The following is an 18024-nucleotide window of genomic DNA, read 5'->3' as shown; positions in this document are numbered from 1 at the left end:
AATGTTTGCATCACAATCTAAGAACGGGTACATCCATCAAGACCTTAAATGCCCGTGGCCACTCACTTTTTTATGTAAAGCTCTCTGGACTTAATGGATTAATATTAGTTTATTCCTTTATTGCAACTATCAACATGTCGTCGGACTAAAAATGTAATAATCCAAATTTACACCTAATAATAAAGGGAGTATTTATTTTTGCTGTGTGTCATGAAAATTGCCCCTATAATTGCCAATAATTACACCTATGCAACCCGAGTAAATGAAAAAATAATTTGTTTCACTGAATATACCGTTTACTTTGGGAAGTGCTATTCTGAGCTCGAGCTCATATGCTCTCGGATGAACAGTAAAATCTACAGTCCGGATTTAAGTGAGAAAACGAATTTTTTTTTGTAATTTTACAGAAAATCCACTGTGCTTTTCCGAAATCAACCCGCGGTCAGGATTCCAGGGCGGATCCATGCCGTAGCCGCTAGCCCGCAGCCTGCCGAGCCGCGTTCCCTACAGTCCCGTGCCCGAGCAGAGGGGCTCGAGCCAGCCCCGCGCCGCCGTCGCCCGTGACCGCCGGAGCCCCCGCCGGCCGCTGCCTTCGCCCCGCGCTGCCTAGCCTCGCCGGCAGCCACAACCACTGAAGCATCTGGGAGGCGATTTTATCATCCAAGACTTTTATATGGTTAAGCTCATGTTCAAAAGTCATCTTGGAATTTTTTTTCCCCAATACACGGTGTTAATGCATAGGAATAGAAGACACATGTATGTATGGTTCATACCCGATAAGCCCATCATTTCATAGTAAATTGCAAAAGCGACAATAATTGGTTACAATTGAAGAATTAAAAAAGAACTACATAACTATACGTGACAATGAATGGAATATGTACGTAGGAAGAGGACATCTCAACAACCACAGGACATCTCAAGAGGACATCTCAACAACCACGGCAGCGATCGATAGCTGGAGACCACTTTGGTTCATGGTTGCACATATGATCGATAGCTGGAGACCACTTTGGTTCATGGTTGCACATATCTCACATAACGATTTGTCCCTATCACTATAGCCGAAGATTTCGCACTCAAATCTTCACACTTTACTACAACTAATTTTCTTAGTGCGAAATCACCAGGTCGCTTCATTCATGTTATTAGGTCCACGTAAGGCTGCATGCCCCGCGTAAGACTCAACAGTTTTCTTCGTACGAAATCTGTCTCATTCATGTGATTCGGTTCAACTATGGCTGAATGCCCATCACTTTCCACAGTACCGCTGCCTCGTCGCTGTGCAATATCTCGTCGTCGTGAGACTCGATCATTTTTTCTTCGTGCTAAATCACCCTGTCTCGTCGTTGTCCAATATCTTGTTATGGTGAGACTCGATAATTTTTTTCTTCGTGCTAGATCACCCTGTCTCGTCGCTGTCCAATATCTTGTCATCGTGAGACTTGATCATTTTTTCTTCGTGCTAAATCACCCTGTCTTCGCTGTCCAATATCTTGTCGTCGTGAGACTTGATCATTTTTTCTTCGTGCTAAATCACCCTGTTTTGTCGCTGTCCAATATCTTGTCGTCGTGCCACATCTCAAATTTCAACCCTTTCTAAATTCATTTTTTTTTTCATGCACTTGGTGATTTGTTTTTGTGCTAACTGACCATGAAATTGAAAAGGACTACAAATGAATGCTAAAAGGTTGAAATATGGCATGGTGTCATAATTTCACACACATAGCATGTACTAAAAAGTTGAGCGGGTTACGGCAAAAACTGGATGCACTTTGTGTACAAGCTGGACCATCTACTTCGAAGAATGAGGGTTTCGGACGAAAATTCATCTGTTACAAAGGCATTTTTTTTTAAATTATTTCAACTCCACACTTTTTGTGAATTTAATATGCATCATTCAATGACACATCCTTAAATTTCAACCCTTTCTAACATCATTTTCTATTTTCCATGCACTTAATGAATTTTTTAGCTAAATGACCCTGAAATTGAAAAGCACTATAAATAAATTCTGAAAAGGTTGAAATTTAACATGTGACACATAGCATGTTCTAGAAAGATGAGTGGGTTACGGAAAAAACTAGATTCACTCCAGAGCTCACATACAGAAACAATAGGTCAGCACGTTAGAGGGGAAAGCAAAATTTGATCCAACCGCGTGGTTGAACACGGATGGATGCAAGACCAAACCGTGCTGACGGTCCAGGATGTTCGAAGCTTGAAGTCTTGACAGATAAGGGTTGTGATGAGGGGAACAACAAGTGGTTTGCACCATGTCCCAACCATATTTCCATCTTCCAGATTGGGAGCAAGCTTATTTGGTTCAGAAAGGGAAATTCTTGCTTGAATTTTAGACTCGAGGGCCCTCAGACAGACTCAAACCAAGGGTGATTGTCATTACCTGACTTGAGAGCATCCTTGTTTGGTTCAAGAAGGAAAAATCCTTGCATGAATTTTAGCTAGTTTCTTTATGCATGTAAAAGCAATGCTCGAAACTATAACAGATATGTGTCAGGAAACCACATAAGGAGAATTCTATGGAGATAGAGCAAAAATGGTTGGCAAGATGAATGGCACTTGTAGTTGCATGGAGACATTTTTTAACCCTGTGGGCCTTATTTTAATTATCATGGTGGATCCCAGCTTGTGGCAGCAGTAATGTATCTTGGAGATGTTACTTCCTTGAAAAGTATGAATACACTTGAAGGACCGAAAATAAACAGGTGTACACGTGACATTTGATGAAGCAAGGAAAGTTCGTACTTACACTCTATATATAAATACACTTCTTCTTCGGTACAACCCCAAATACAAGGACGGCTGAGATTAAACGATACCCCTTCGTAACAAAGAGCAGAATTGTCTTTTCCCCGTCCCGACGTACGCACGTCAGCCCGACGGGCGCCAGCTGACGAAACGGCGACGTACAGGAGGCCCGGTACACGCGTCGTACCCGCGTCCACCCGCTGCGACGTGGCGTCTTCACGTCGGTCTGACAGCGGTCAATCCGTCGGTTCCCGAGACCGCGACATTAATTCCGCGCTGCGTCGTCAGTTCGCGTCGGTTCCCGACGCCGCCGCCATTAATCCCGCGCTGCGTCGCCAGTCCGCGCCGGTTCCCGAAGCCGCCGCCATTAACCACCGCGTCGCCAGCTCATCGCGTCGGTTCCCGAAGACGACATTAATCACCAGTCAGCGCCTCGTCGTCCGATGCCGTCGTTAGCCCGTTGGTTCGCCGGCTCCCGAGGTGACGCCATTAATGACGGCCCCGTCGTCAGAGCCCATCGCGTCGGTTCTCGAGACCGTCGTCGTTGGCCCGTTGGTTCGACGGCTCCCGAGGCGACGTGCATTCACTCCGGGGGAGTTACGCCGGCCAGCTTCCCCGTCGCCTCCCCTACCGTCGCGGCGCTATATATACCCGTCGTCCCGCGGCTCGTCGGCACACCCGTCGCTCCCCTGCTCTCCTTCTCTCCCCCGCTCTTCGTCGTCCCGCCGCAGATCCCCGTCGTCCCGACGTTCTCTTCCTCCCTCCCCCGTTCTCCGACGTCCCGACGGTGGATCATGTCGGCGGCAGCAGCTCCGGCGGCGGCGGCGCGCCGGAGAGCAACTGGCGCTAGAGCCTCGACAAGCCGCTGACACAAGAGCTGTACAACTTCGGCCTCCTCGTCCCGCCGGGGTGCCGCCTTGCAAAACCGTGGAGTATTTGCAAGGACGGCTATCCGACGCTGGACAACCCCGCGACGCTGGAGCAGCTCCGGGTCCACCCTGGCGACCCCTACAACACCCGCGGCCGGCACGCCTATTGGGACGGGAAAAACTACAACGACGTCATCACGCGTTACCGACAGGCGGCGGCGATCCCCCACCCACCTCCGGCGGCCCCGGTGGTGGCCCCGGCTGTCCCGGCGGAGTACGAGGTGCCGCCGGAAGAGTTTGTCCTCCGCGAGGACGGCGACCCTGACGACTCGCCGGGGCTACTCATCGCCATGCGGGCGTCTCAGGCGACGGCGGCGGCGGCGAGGGAAGAGGCGGAGATCGCGGCGGCGATCCAGGCGACGGCGGCAGCGGCGGCAGTTGGCATGCATGATACCACATATGATACTCCCATTACGTTCAGCCTTAGAGAGGTCATGGATGGTGGTCTCACTAATGCTTTCTTGTCTTCCAAGTTCTTGCCTTGTGTGATTACCCGCATCTGATCCTCCACCCGGTACCCTAACGCCGCCTCCCCGGGAGGCTGCCGAGGCGGCATGCTCCCTCTCCCTTCGTCGGCCCCTTCTCCCTCCCTCCCCCCCCACCGCCCCCGGCCCTGGGTCAGGTGGGGTCGGCTGTGGCGGGAACTTCAGACCCGCGCGTGCGTCTCCCCTTCCCGGGGTAGGGGGCGGGGGCGGTGCTCCTCGGTATGGTGACGGCCCGGTGGCCCCGCGGTTGTGGCCAACGGCACGCGAGGTGGTGGCGTAGCCTCTTGGCAACGGGATGGTGTGCTGGCGGGGAGTGGCCGGTGGCGCGCCCACGGCCCAGATCTGGGCCTTACGGGCCCCATCTGGGTCCTAGCGGACCGGCCTCCGGCATGACTTTGTGGTCTTCTGTGTGGTGAGGAGGAGGAGCAGCTCGGATGGGGCGCGGCGACACCGATGGCGTGCCTGCTGTAGCGCGATGGCGGGAGCTTTATGGGCGTATGAGGACCCGGCCAGCTTGTGGGCCCACAAGCCTGGTATGCTCCTGCTATTGTGTCCGATCGGCTACCGTCGTTGACGGTGGAGGTTGAGCCCTCCCGCGTGTCGACGATGCTGCTACCTCTAGTCACGGCTCTTTTTCGTCGTTGTGCACATCTCACCTCGAGGTGCCGTGGTGAGACATCGTGGAGGCTTCAAGATCGCGTTGGCGCTGGGTAGTGGTCGGTTTGGTGACAGTCTCCAGAGCGTCCGGGGTGAAGGCGGGGATTGGGGGAAACCCCTGTCGGCCTGGCCGACACCGACGCGGTGGCGCCTGTGGGTGCCTCCAGACCTTCCTGAAGGGCGTCGGGGACTACCTTTCCTCTCGCCTCGTCGCGTACCGGGGAAAACCCTTGGCATCAGAGTCGTCATCGTCGCGTTCTTTCATGAAGGTTTTGATTGGTAACGGCGCTCCGAAGTCTTGGAGCTTGGTGAACGGTCTTCGGTGCGTGCAGTGATCGCGAGGCTACTTTGTTTTGATCGATCCGCCGTTGTCGGCATTTACTTCTTTTGTTTATGTCTTTCATTTTTTTTTGTGAGTGACTGTACTGCTTCCGCCCCAGCATCTATCGTTGGTTGTATCGGTTGATCGCTTTGTAATACAAACCGAGGGGAAACCCTTTTTTGTGGTGATGGATGGTGGCGATAACCGATCTAGCTCTCCAAAATACTCCCTTCGTCCGGTGATTTCTGACCGGGTGGAGGTAAACCTGGACACCGAAGCGCTGCACTCCATACTATACATATTTTGTATTATATATGTTAATAATTTTTAATATAAATTTGGTCAAACTTTAAAAAGTATAACTTCATAGAAATCTTATACGTGAAGGGAGTATTGTGAGATGGAGGAATAGTAAGACGGTGGTGAAGATATGGATGCTTTTAGATGACGTTCTTTAGAGTCTTGATCGAAAACTATGGTGTAGTTTGTATAAGGACTGTGTTTGATTGTTCAAATTTGCCACAAATAAGCAGAATTGATGTCGAATTGTAAGTTTGAATTTTTATAGTTTGTGGGCTGGCGAGGGCCGCGGTAGAACAGAACCCGCATCGCGGAACTGTAAAACGGAATATTTACAGTTCCACGATGCGGGTTATGTTCTACCGCGGTCCTCATCGGCCTGTAAAAAAGATTTTTGCAAACTGTAATTATGTGATACAGGTCCGCAATACACGAGATCTGCTAAAGTTGCTCTTATAGGTCTAGCTCCCTGATCAAATGTCTAGTCCTGATAGATCGTGGAGAGAAAAGAGGCAGAGGAGGACCTAGAGCCAGTCTGATAGAAATTGAGAGGACCCCAACATCACAACATGAAGAGAAAGGAGATAGAGACATCGGACCCTGCAAAGAAAATTGACATAGGAGGATGTGGTGGGTGTGGCGGCTCGATCCTATAGGTAATCTTATAGATATCGGAAGTAGGACGACATGACGACATGGATAGAAAGAAGAGAGAGGCAGATAACAGTTTGATAATGATATTGCTCCGGACTCTTGGTGAGGATGATTACGGTGAAAGGAGTCATCTTTTTTCTTTTGCTTTTACGGGGTGAAAGGAGACATCTCAACTGTTCATTTAATCATATTTTTATCCAATGGTTAGTAATGATTTAAGTGTGACAATTAAGGGGGTGCCTCATGGTGCCTCTAATTAGAAGATAGAATAGAAGATGCTCCTTTGATGAAAGCGTTTTTTTTTTCATTTTTTGAACACATGATGAATAGCCTGTTTTCAATCACGAGTCAGTGATGGTACATTTGGAAAATGACTTGTCAGAATGACCAGTAAAATTACTGAAGTATTTAGTATTTTTTTATTTTGCGGGTGGCTGTACTAGATATTGCAAGTGGTCCTGTCATTTTCCTCTTTATTTGTATGTTGTAGCACGCTACTGTATTCTGCTAGTACCCCGGTGCATTTTAGTATGCATATAAAAAAATTAAAATCAAAGTATCTCTACCTTAATCAAATTTATAAAAGAAGTATCAAAATTTAAAATGCCAAATTAACATTGTTAGATTCATTATGAAATGTAGTTTCATGGTACAGATATTGATACTGCAGGTGTCGATATTTTTAAATGTAAATTAGCTCAAATCATATAAAGTTTGACTTGACATAAATCTAATACGTGAAATAAAAAAGATGAGAAGGAGTACAGCTTTTTCGTTTGGATATGATGGTACGTGTTCCGAAAAGATGGTGATGGTACACTGCAACGGGGTATCTTCCTCCACGACGGGACATGGATGTGGTTGAATTAATGGTCGAGAGATACCGATCCCGAGCTATCGCGTACACAGAAAGGACACTGTATTGCGAGAACGGCGTCGCAGAGACCGGGATCCAATGTGCCCGGTATACTAAAAAAAATTAGTATATACTTGAAAGCTTCAAAACATACTAAATTTCTTATACAACTACATATACATGGTAGTCAGGTATGTAAAAAAATTCACTACATGGTGTCTTCAGCGTACCAACAAATTGGGCGTATCTTCTACATGTCGGAACACGTATATAGCGCCATGTGAATATAAATTAGTTAAAGACGGACGGATTAGTAAAGGGAGATGCATGAAGTAAAGATACTATCTTATTAGTCAACAATTAATCTACCATGAAAGGTATGTGCATGTTTTGGCATTATCGACGACCTATATGTATCACCATGATTAAATCAGAAGTGTCATGCATATACGTTGAAAGTGTCTCATCTGCAAGTGAACTTATTGTACCCTTAATGTTTCTAGACATAATGAGCATTATAAATCTGAACCAATGATTGACTCCATGAACTCATATCAGTAGAAGAACTTATGCCTTCTTTGATTCAACCTTTGACGGGTCGGGGCGCGTCATGTGCCGCCGGTTATCAATTGAGTGCGCTGCCTCATGCACATCAACCTAGAAGAAAGCAATCACTGTCAACTGCATGTACGTATGTTCATAGAAAGAATCAATCAACCTGTCGGTGATCAATTGACTGTGTTGCCTCATGCACATCCACCTAGAAGAATGCAATCACTGTTAATTGCATATACGTATGTTCATGGAAGGAATCAATGAATCTGCTTACCCATTGTATGTATTTGTTTCCCTCGCCCGAGAACAATTGCAGCAAGTAGTCCATGCAAGTTCACCAGAAAAAAAACCCATCAGTTTGGACCTGCATGACCATGAGACTGAAGCAATCCAGAAATAAATTGGGCGGCTCTCCTGCAGGCTGGAACACGTTGCTTGCTGGATAAATAATAGCGAAAGAGGAGTCCCTTGCATGTAGAAGGGGATTTTGTTGTGAGGATATACGTGATATTTTCTTTGAGACAAAAGATAGATGGGGACTTGGGCGTGACTGCTTCTTTGTAGGATTGGCAGGTGTGGATAGATGTGTTTTTTTTAAACGGGGGGTGAGGATTAACGTGATTTATTTTCTGAGATGGAAGATAGAGGGCTCCTTGACGTGAGCGCTTCACTTTATGATCGGTGAGGATAGATATGAAAAAAATTTCATCTGAAGAATTAGATGGCATCTAGGGCGTGACAACATGAGGAAAAGTTTTTTGTTATTATGTGAATAGATGGAGATAAAGTTTTTTTTTTCTTACTATGTTTTTCAACTGAGAAAAATGATTTTTTTATTGAGTCCTTTTGGGTTAATCTACACCGTAATAATTTGGCCCCACATAGATTAGCGGTTCGTAATTTCTAATTAACGTGGGAATTTCTAGGAAGTGCCTAATTAGTAGAAGTATAGATATAGATTAATAAGCTCAGGGAATGTTGCATTGATCGTTGATATAAAATGTTCTTATTCTTAGGCCGGCCATCCCTGACTTTGTACCACACGACCTGGAGATACTGATTGACACTATGAACATCCGTTTTTGTGCATTATGACTTATGGGATACTTGATAAATAAAGAACCATCTATAGATGCTCATCTTGCCAAATAAGTGGATTTTGTTCATCTAAGTAAATGTCTAAACATGGACAGTACAAATCTAGTAGGAAAGTAATCATATAGATTAAACCAAGTTCTAATAGTAAAGAAATTATAATATTTAGATAGGCGCACAACTGGCATTTGACAAGATTACATACAATGAAGAGAAAAATGAAACATGAACTATTTAGGAGTAACACGATATTAGAAGAAACCAGATCCAAGTATAATAGGACCAGAAAAAACTGTTATAGCTGTTTTCTCTAAACCGTTCCTTCAAAATAGCGGATGTTAAAATTTAGTCAACTATACTTTGCAAGAAAAAATTTAACTACTACTTGGCGGATCATAAAAGAAATTGAGTGCCAGAACCATGCGTGCACCAATTTTGTAGCAGTAAACATCAGGGAGATGAGGATCGACTTTGTTTAAAGTACATAATCGAAAATAATGGTTGGTAGACAAACTGTTTAATATACACATAACAAAATAGCTAATGTTACTGTTACATGATGAGTATAAATATTCTATGAGATTCACTTTGTTGATAAGAATCTGCATGTAGGAGAAATACCTGCACAACAGAAGCTACTCTTACTTAGAGTATACCATGTAATGCACTGTGTCTTACATATAGGACCTTGAGCATTGGTTCAAAGGTTATATCGGATATATATATATATAGCTATTTTCTCTAAACAATCATCAGAAAAGAAAAGACCCACTCATAGCTATTTCCTCTAAACATCACTTCAAAGGCTCAAAGTCTCAAGCACATGCATGGGGAGCAGGTCAAACAGGTAGACAGAGGGATGTTTGAAACTGACTGGAGAAAAGGGATATATGCTGCAACATTTATTGTATTGTGCCACGCGAGTAATGCATGTAGATGGGGGTCAGCATCGTGCTTGTTATGTCGATGGATGGCAAGCTATTGCTTCTTGCAAGTCACATGCAATAGTGGGTGTCAACATGTGGTTGCATGACACGCTGAAATATAACTCAGGCATAGTCCCGCGCCTTGATCAACCTCTATGAAAAATATGCAATACATCACCCATAGATATTACAGGAGATAACAGGAACGATAAATCTATCAGTTCAAAACTCTAAGAAGAAATTGAAGCAAACCACCGACCTCTTCCTTGCCAGTCTTCATGATAGTGATGTGGTCGTTGTTGTTCCAAGAGGACGTTGCTAAGCACTTAGGTACATGCTTAGAAGATGGCTGCAGGAGGTAAGGGTGCAGTGGGGGCAATTGCCGGGCTGAGGCGCATCATAGTTACTTGGGAGGTGGCAGCCATGTAACGTGCAAAAAAAGAACTGCATAAGATAGGCAGTGGAAGAGATGAGCTTGGGGAGAGATTCGAGAATCAATCCATGGAGACTAAGCCCGTACCGATTCCTGCATATTGACTTTGATCGGAACTTGTCAGGAAAGAAATTGTTGGACTTGAAGTACTCTTCGCACAAATCTTGCTACCCCACTTTCAAGACGTAAATAATAAATTTTCCACCATCACCCAGTCAAGAATTAGTTTGGAGAACACATGGAGAACCTGGGCGGAACGTACACATGCTCATGTATTTTATTGGACATCAACAGACGAACCAATCCAGGACAATAGGTAAACGTGGAAAAGAATCAGCAGCAGAAATCCAAAGGTGAAGAGCTTGCGCAGATCTTCGAGATTCAATCCATAGAAAGCAAGAAAAAAACTGAATCCAAAACCAAAAGAGAACCTCATCCTAATCCAGAGAACCATAACCAAAGGAGAACCTCATCTTGATCCAGATCTCGGGGGATGGGGTGATAGTAGAGATTTCACGCTGCAAGATCAGCTTCAGATTGTTGTTGTTTTAAATAACAACTTTTCCACCATCACCCAATCAAGAATCAGATTGGAGAACACATGGAGAATCTGGGTGGAACGCACACATGCTCATGTGTTTTATTGGATATCAACAGACGAACCAATCCACGACAGTAGGTAAACGTGGGAGAGAATCAGTAGCAGAAATCAAACAAAGGCGAAGAGCTTGCGGAGATCTTTGAGATTCAATCTGTAGAAAGCAAGAAAAAAAAACTGAATCAAAAACAAAAAGAGAACCTCATCCTGATCCAGAGAACCAAAACCAAAGGAGAATCTTATCTTGATCCAGATCTCGTGGGGAGGGGTGAAAGTAGATATTTCAGGCCGCAAGATCTGCTTCAGATTGTTGTTGTGTTTTCTAACGGGGAGAGAAGGAGATAGACATTGAAGTGGTTCCTTTGGTTTTCTATAATTAAGAAAATAGTGGGCTCAGATTGTTGTTGTTTTTCCTAACGGGGAGAGCGAAGGAGATTCTGATTGACGTGGCTCCTTTGGATTTCTATAAACTAGCACAAATGCCCTTGCGTTGCAACGGAAGAAAAGTGAACAATAAAAAAAGTGTAGTCCATTGATAAAAACACGCGTGGATACTGTCAAAAAAAGACACGTACGTAAGGTCTTAGATTATAAAATATGTACAAAGAAAGAACCTAGTGCAAGTATATCATGTCCAAAGATTATAACATTTCCCAAATATTGATGCTTAAGTTAATATGTTATAATACAAATAGTCGGTACGAAATAAAGACAAATATTGATTAGCATTGTATCCTAAATAGTATTTTTTAAAATATTTAATATGTAAAATAACAACATATTCAAACTCTGCACATTTTTCTAATCAAGTTTCATATATAACATGTTTAAATTGAATTTATGGTTTAAAAGATATTGTTATTTGAAAATGCATATTTATTCTGAGTGGACTTCGAGGTTATTAACGCATATGTGAGGGGTGTGCACAAAAATTTTAAAAAACGATTCACTCTGAATATAATTTGGACCGCGGGTTATTTAGCACGAAAGTAAGGGGCTTTTGTGTAAAATGTGAAAAAACGGTTCGGCCTCACTTAAAAACGTACCACGGGTTAATTAGAGGAAACTACAGGGGTGTTTTTTGCAAAAAAGCCGCGATGGACGTCGGAAGCAGTGCGTGCTTTATTATTAGGGGAGAAAGAAAAATAGGCCAACTGGGTTAATCTTCACGTAATAATTTGGTCCCACCAAAATAAACGGCTCATAAATTCTAATTAACGTGGTAATTCTTTGAGAGTGCTTAATTATAGGTATAGATTATGAAATGTTCATAGTACATATATTGGTACTGTAGGTGTCGACATTTTTAAATTTAAATTAGCTCAAATCATACAAAGTTTAACTTGACATAAATCTAACACGCAAAATAGAAAAGATGAGAAGGAGTACATCTTTTTCGTTCCGATATGATGGTACGTGCTCCGAAGAGATGGTGATGGTACACTGCAACGGGGTATCTTCCTGCATGACGGGACGCGATGTGGTTGAATTAATGGTCGAGAGATGGTGATCCCGAGCTATCGCGTACACAGAAAGGTTCTCGTCGCAGAGACCAGGCTCCAGTGAGCCTGGTATACTAAAAAAATTAGTATATACTTAAAAGTTTCAAAACATACTAAAAAATTTCATCAGGTAATTCGTCTATTTGCACGCTACATAAAATAGATAAATATCTGACCCAGACACAACAAAGATAAAGCCCATTTTTATCTGTGTATTTATCATTTTTGTGTATGCTACATGAAAGCATAAATGCTAGTGAAAATTAATACGCGTGTATTAGAAATACACATCTATGTATATAATTTTTTTCAGATTTTTTCAATTTATGGAAATAGTATTTTGGTAAAAAAATATCGGCCTCACTGGAGCCCGGTCTCTATTGTGCTTTTTCAACTGTATTGCCGACACAAAACTTGTCCCAAGCTCTGAGAGCTCCTCCCAAATGAAACATGTTCTGGTCACGGGGAAAACGTGGAAATGTCAGGGATACTATTCGTAAGGGAGAAAAGTCATATCCTAGCTTTTGGAACACGGGAGTGGCCACAGGAAATTTGGACATTGTAGGAGAGGAAAACTCACTTCCTTTGTTTTTGGAGGAATTGCCAAGGATTCCAAACGCGTGACAAACTTGATCTGAAGTATGCGAAAGAAATAAGATGTTGGTTTAATTAGGGACGAGGATTTGCGACGCACAAATGCTAGGGCACCCAGGCCCCTGATGCCGGCATTTTATTTTGGCTTCCGATTTTAAAGTTTTATATCTTTTAAACGCAAATTCCAAATTAACTTATGTTTTCATATTCATGTTTTCTGTGACATGGGCAGTTTTAGATGCAAAACCCATAATTTTCATATCATTGAAACTTAAATCATCTTTAGGAATTTTGTTTTTTACGCTGCCCTCATGCAGGATTCGACTACTTCACGAATTGCGAGGTAAATAGAGCGGACAGTAGGGCTTGGCACTTGAGTGCCCCCGCACTTACATGCCCCTGCGAATTTCCGGTTTAATTAGGCCTTCATACCACAGATTCCTGAAAAGTCATGTGTTGGCTTAGCCTTGAGTTGCTATGTTGATTTATTGGTGCGGATGATCTTTAATCTTTAGCTCTCTGTCATCTTTTCTAACAAAAAGGACATGAGATAAATGAAAAGATCACATATCATCTTCTCTAGAACACAAATTAATAAACATATCTTTTGACAAATTTCTGTAGGTATCGTTTCACAGTGTTTGTTGCAACCATAATTCTTAAAGGTACTGAGCGATAAAACTACTATCCAAAACCGAGATAGGGCTTAGTTAAAACAGCTTTGAGAAGTTCGAAGTCCACTATAAACACATTATTGTTAAAAAATGGACATTTTCTTCTGCAAACACATGACCCATGGAGGAATGTACTACTCCATCCGATCCAAATTATATGCCGCATGTCTAATGCAACTTTGAAAAAAAATAGATGACAACTATGAAAATTAATTTTGCTTAGAAATCACAATAATTTAATTTTTTATATACTCAAGTAAGTTTGCGGATGCAAAAAAAGGGTGCCGCTCCTACCAAACGCAAATCGAGGGCGACCTGCCATCCCTAGAACAGTCGCCGCCTTCTCAATCTCTTCTCCACGCCGTTGCCGGATTAGGCCGTTGAGCAAAGCCCACGTGAACGGCGGCGACTACAGGGCTTTCTCCCGTGGCGTTCTTCTAGGCCGTGAGTGGCGGCTCTCGCAGTGCTTGCATCAGTGGCAACTCGGAGGTTAGATGTAATGCGGCCTGCACAGAGGTGCTTGGGCGAAGCGTGGTGGCGGATCTCCGGTGGTCGTGATGGGGTCGGGCCGTAGATGGTGGCGATGGATCCTGGGCTGGCGCGTCCTGATGCTCTCCCTATCGGCGGCGGCTTCTCTAGTCGGGTTGGGTTGGATGGGTTTGGGCCATGTTCCCGGATTTGTTTCTTCAGATGCGGTCGTTCCTTCCATGTCAGTGGGCTTCTCCGACGACCGTTTTGCGTTCTGATCTTCAAAGGACTACCACCAAGGAGAAATCCTTTGCCTGGATCTGCCGGTGCAAATGGTGCGGCGATGTCTACGGAAGCCACTAACATGCTTGGAGGGAATCGTCACGGTGACGGTCATGTCGAGCTCTGAGGGAGACCATGGATTTGGCTTGCCAAAACGGAGAGTGGCAGCATGTGGAGTCATTTACCTATTTGGAGGCACTAATTTCGATCTCATATCCTCTAGGGGGGTGGTCTCGGAGGCGTAGCGACGTTGGACTAGCCGAGAAGGATCATTTCTCTAGGGGAAACCCTGGATTTGTGTCTCTGAGATCAGATGATGATAGCGTCTGGCATCGCAGCCCCTCTTGGGGCCATCGTTCTTGGAGCAAGTGATGGATGGATGGGTCCTAAGGTGGAGCGGTCTCGTATCTATCGTGTCGATGAAGATGGGTCTTGGCGGCATGGTACGACAGAGTCTTAGCGGTGGATGTGTCTTGATGGACGACTGCACGACGGTGGCGCTATCCGTGATGTGGTGGCATTGATGGCAGACTGATGTGGCAAGGTGAATGTGGTGATCGTTCCTGAAGATGGGAAGGCAGAAGATGGAAGCAACTAATTCTAAAGCGTGTGCATGCGATGCGCGCAAAGGGTCTACTAGACCAGTTGATGCTCTCGTCTTGCCTGTGGATGACTTGATGAGTCCATCGAATTAGATGGTGTGTGTTGATGCGAGGTCACGACACATCATCGGGTTTGTAGGTATAGCGACATTGGTTGTCAAGGGGCTTTAGGTTAATCTATGTATTTTATTGGATCATTTTGGATAATGTAATAAAAATGGTTGTGTGCATCGGTTGATATAAAGACACGAGGTACTCCTCCTATAAAAAAACTAAGTTTGCACCTCCTCTCTTTTTTTATAGCATCTAGCCTTAATCATTTCCTGTCTTTCCTTCTCGCATAAAGATAGTTAGATGTGCGAGCCCCCCCCTCCCCCCAAACACACACACACACACAAGAAACTAGTTAGATGCAGGAATTCTTCCATTTCCTCTGGAAGATGAAAACTAAGTTCTCATTCCAGTAATTTTGGATTGGTCTATAAAACTAATAATAATCATTCATGGCCCAACATATTGGGATCATTCTTCAGTGCGCATAAATTCTAGGCCCCAAGAGTGTAGTACTTGATTTGTGTAAAATTGGATGGCTCTATAGATTGTTATTTCCGAATATCCATTTCTGAACCCATGGTGATCAAAATAAATAACAAATAATACAAACAAATAATAAAACAATATTTTTTGCATAGTAGATAACATGATGCATGAAGTGTGCTCCAACTTTAGATCATTTTAACATATATGTAGCTTTCAGCAAAAAGACAAATTTGGTCAGAATAGTACATGAAGAGTAACTTTTTTACACACCCTATTTTTTTTTTGCTGAGAGATAATCATATGTCCAAATGATTTGAAATTTGGAACGCATCTCACACACCAAAATATTTACCATACAATTTATTTATTTTTGAATTTTTATAGTATTTGCTTTGAATTTTTTCTTTGGCGCGTGTGCAGATGAGCCTGGGCACTGAAACGCTGCCCTCATTGTTCCTAAGGTATCCAGACCATAAAATATCCTTGTTGCTTTGCTAAAAAAACTTGTCGTCTATTTTTAACTCCCTTCATTTGTATTTGGGGTAGTTAATTTTATGCTCCTAGTCATGTCTCACTTGGATGTTTTGCTCCTAATATTAAAAAAAACCTTGGTCCTACCCAAGTGATTTCTCTCCTCTTATGCACTTGGCCTTTGACCGTCTTTTGACCATTTGACCATTATTTTAAAAACTTCATAACGAATTCATATGCAAAAAAAGGATATCAAAATATTATTCATACATTTGACCTATATGTGGATGTTATTTGCCTTCATGAAAATAATAATTATTATTATTCATACATTTTTAGATTTAATAATATTAATAACCTCATGTGGTTTAAACAACACTTTTGTCCTGAATGCGAATGACATGCACGTATAGGCCATCGTTTTCTGAATATTTTAATATATTTTTTATATTTTGTGTGTTAATATCAACTTGTTATGGAGTTCTCCAAGTGACGGTCAAATGGTAAAAGGACGGTGAAAAGGAAAATGCATAAGAGGAACGAAGTGGCCTTGGACAGAACCAAGGTTTTCTAGAAACTAGAATCAAAGCAGTCGAATGGAACACAAGTAGATGCATAAGATTAGTTATCCCTTTTTTATTTAGAAGGTACCTTACTAAAATCAGATATTCTGAGTAATGGAAGTCTCACTACCCTACCATCCTCTTCCTACGTTAATAACTATATACAATTTCCCCTCCCTTGGATGATTTGCAGGGACGGAATTAATACAAACAGTAGTTCCCTATGTGTTAGGCAGGGAGGGGCAAGTATAGGATCTCACATTAGGTGAGATCAAAAAAATTGAAAATACAAAACATGTTCAAACATTCTCAAAAAAAATTGTAGGCACATATCAATGTTTGATGTAGAACCTATCAAAGTTTCAGCTCCTAATTCGACCTACACTGATAGAAACAAAAAAGACAAAATCTGGTGTGAATAGTGTCAAGAAGTTGTCACCTATTGTGAGATCCCATTCTAGTCTACCCCGTGCTAGGAAGATATCCAGTTATACCAACTCACACGATACCATGTTTTAATTCAAAATTTTGTTTGTGAATCTTCACAACACACCCGTTTACAATCCACAAAAAGTTCAAATCCAAATTCAAAATACACATAGAGGCACTGTTAAAGAAATCAACCGACATGTTGATAAATTAGCCGATCTATCGCTTATCGGCGTAAGATAAATCAGCTGATATATGCCGATAAATCAGGCGATTTACCCCTTATCTTGGGTCGACCGATAAGTTGCCGATAAGTGATATCCCTAACATTGCATAGAGGTAGAATAAAGAACAAATACAGAAGCACAAATTTTTGTCTTATTAGATTACTTTTGATAACCTGTCTAGATAACTTAATGCCACTATGCAAGTACTCAACTGCACATATTGGCATCATTCGTCAGCGTGCACAACTTAGAGCAAATAGTGTAGTGTTGTACTGCTGATCAGGTTTTGGGTACCGCCCGGAAAATTCAAAAATTCAAAAATAATATTAATTGTAAAAAATGTTCTCGATTTTAAAATTGTTCCCATATTTGTAAAATTATTCACGAAAGATCTAATGTATGTAGTTAAACATTAATGCTTCTAAGTCTTTGTGACAATATAACTATGTGAATTTTGAAGAATTAACTGTTAGATGGATCAAATTATTATTGTATGTTTTCTAAAACAATTATTGAAATTCAGAATAAATCTTAGAGTTACCAAGATTTTTGACAACCATAATATATATTTTTTGAAAATGTAAAGATTGCTTCAACTTGTGAATAAATTTAAAATAAGAAACATTTTCTTGCATTTGTGCATAAAATTTCAAAATCAAGCGATGATATGTGAACATAATGTGGTCACCATCATTGAAGATTATGTTTTTTTTTCGTGGCAATGCACGGGCCATTTTGCTAGTTTAGGCTAATCAACCACAAAGGGAGGGCTATGGATTTATTGACGTTTGCTTATGGGCTTTTGGGCCCTTTATGTTGCAACCCACGTGACATGATTATGATGTGGTCATCGTCATTTCAAAGAAAATTTGATGGGGTCAGCGACCACTTTTCATTGGATTCAAGTGAACCAAATTGTATCTACATGCACATACGAGGCATGTTCCCTTGGGTTCACTTGAACCCAACGCTCATACACTGGCTCCGCCCCTGACCATCCTCCTCGTCCTCCATCTGCTCGTCGCCACCCTCTTTCTCGTCCTGGTCGCATTTTTCGAAGAGAGGTTTGTGTAAGCACTCGTTGATTACCTTA

The 18024-nt window shown here is 42.7% G+C and overlaps 1 long non-coding RNA gene across 1 annotated transcript; it reads right to left on the bottom strand.

Moving 5' to 3' along the window:
- Positions 1-7079: 7079 nt before the first annotated feature.
- Positions 7080-10984, bottom strand: LOC123404816. Its single transcript, XR_006611920.1, has 4 exons — positions 10069-10984; positions 9808-9992; positions 7802-9701; positions 7080-7732 (listed from the first exon to the last, which is right to left on the bottom strand). It is a non-coding gene; the product is annotated as an uncharacterized LOC123404816 (long non-coding RNA).
- Positions 10985-18024: the final 7040 nt, after the last annotated feature.

Source organism: Hordeum vulgare, chromosome 1H, assembly GCF_904849725.1.
Source record: "Hordeum vulgare subsp. vulgare chromosome 1H, MorexV3_pseudomolecules_assembly, whole genome shotgun sequence".
Classification (NCBI taxonomy): domain Eukaryota; kingdom Viridiplantae; phylum Streptophyta; class Magnoliopsida; order Poales; family Poaceae; genus Hordeum; species Hordeum vulgare.
This window is presented reverse-complemented; position numbering and strand designations above follow the sequence as displayed.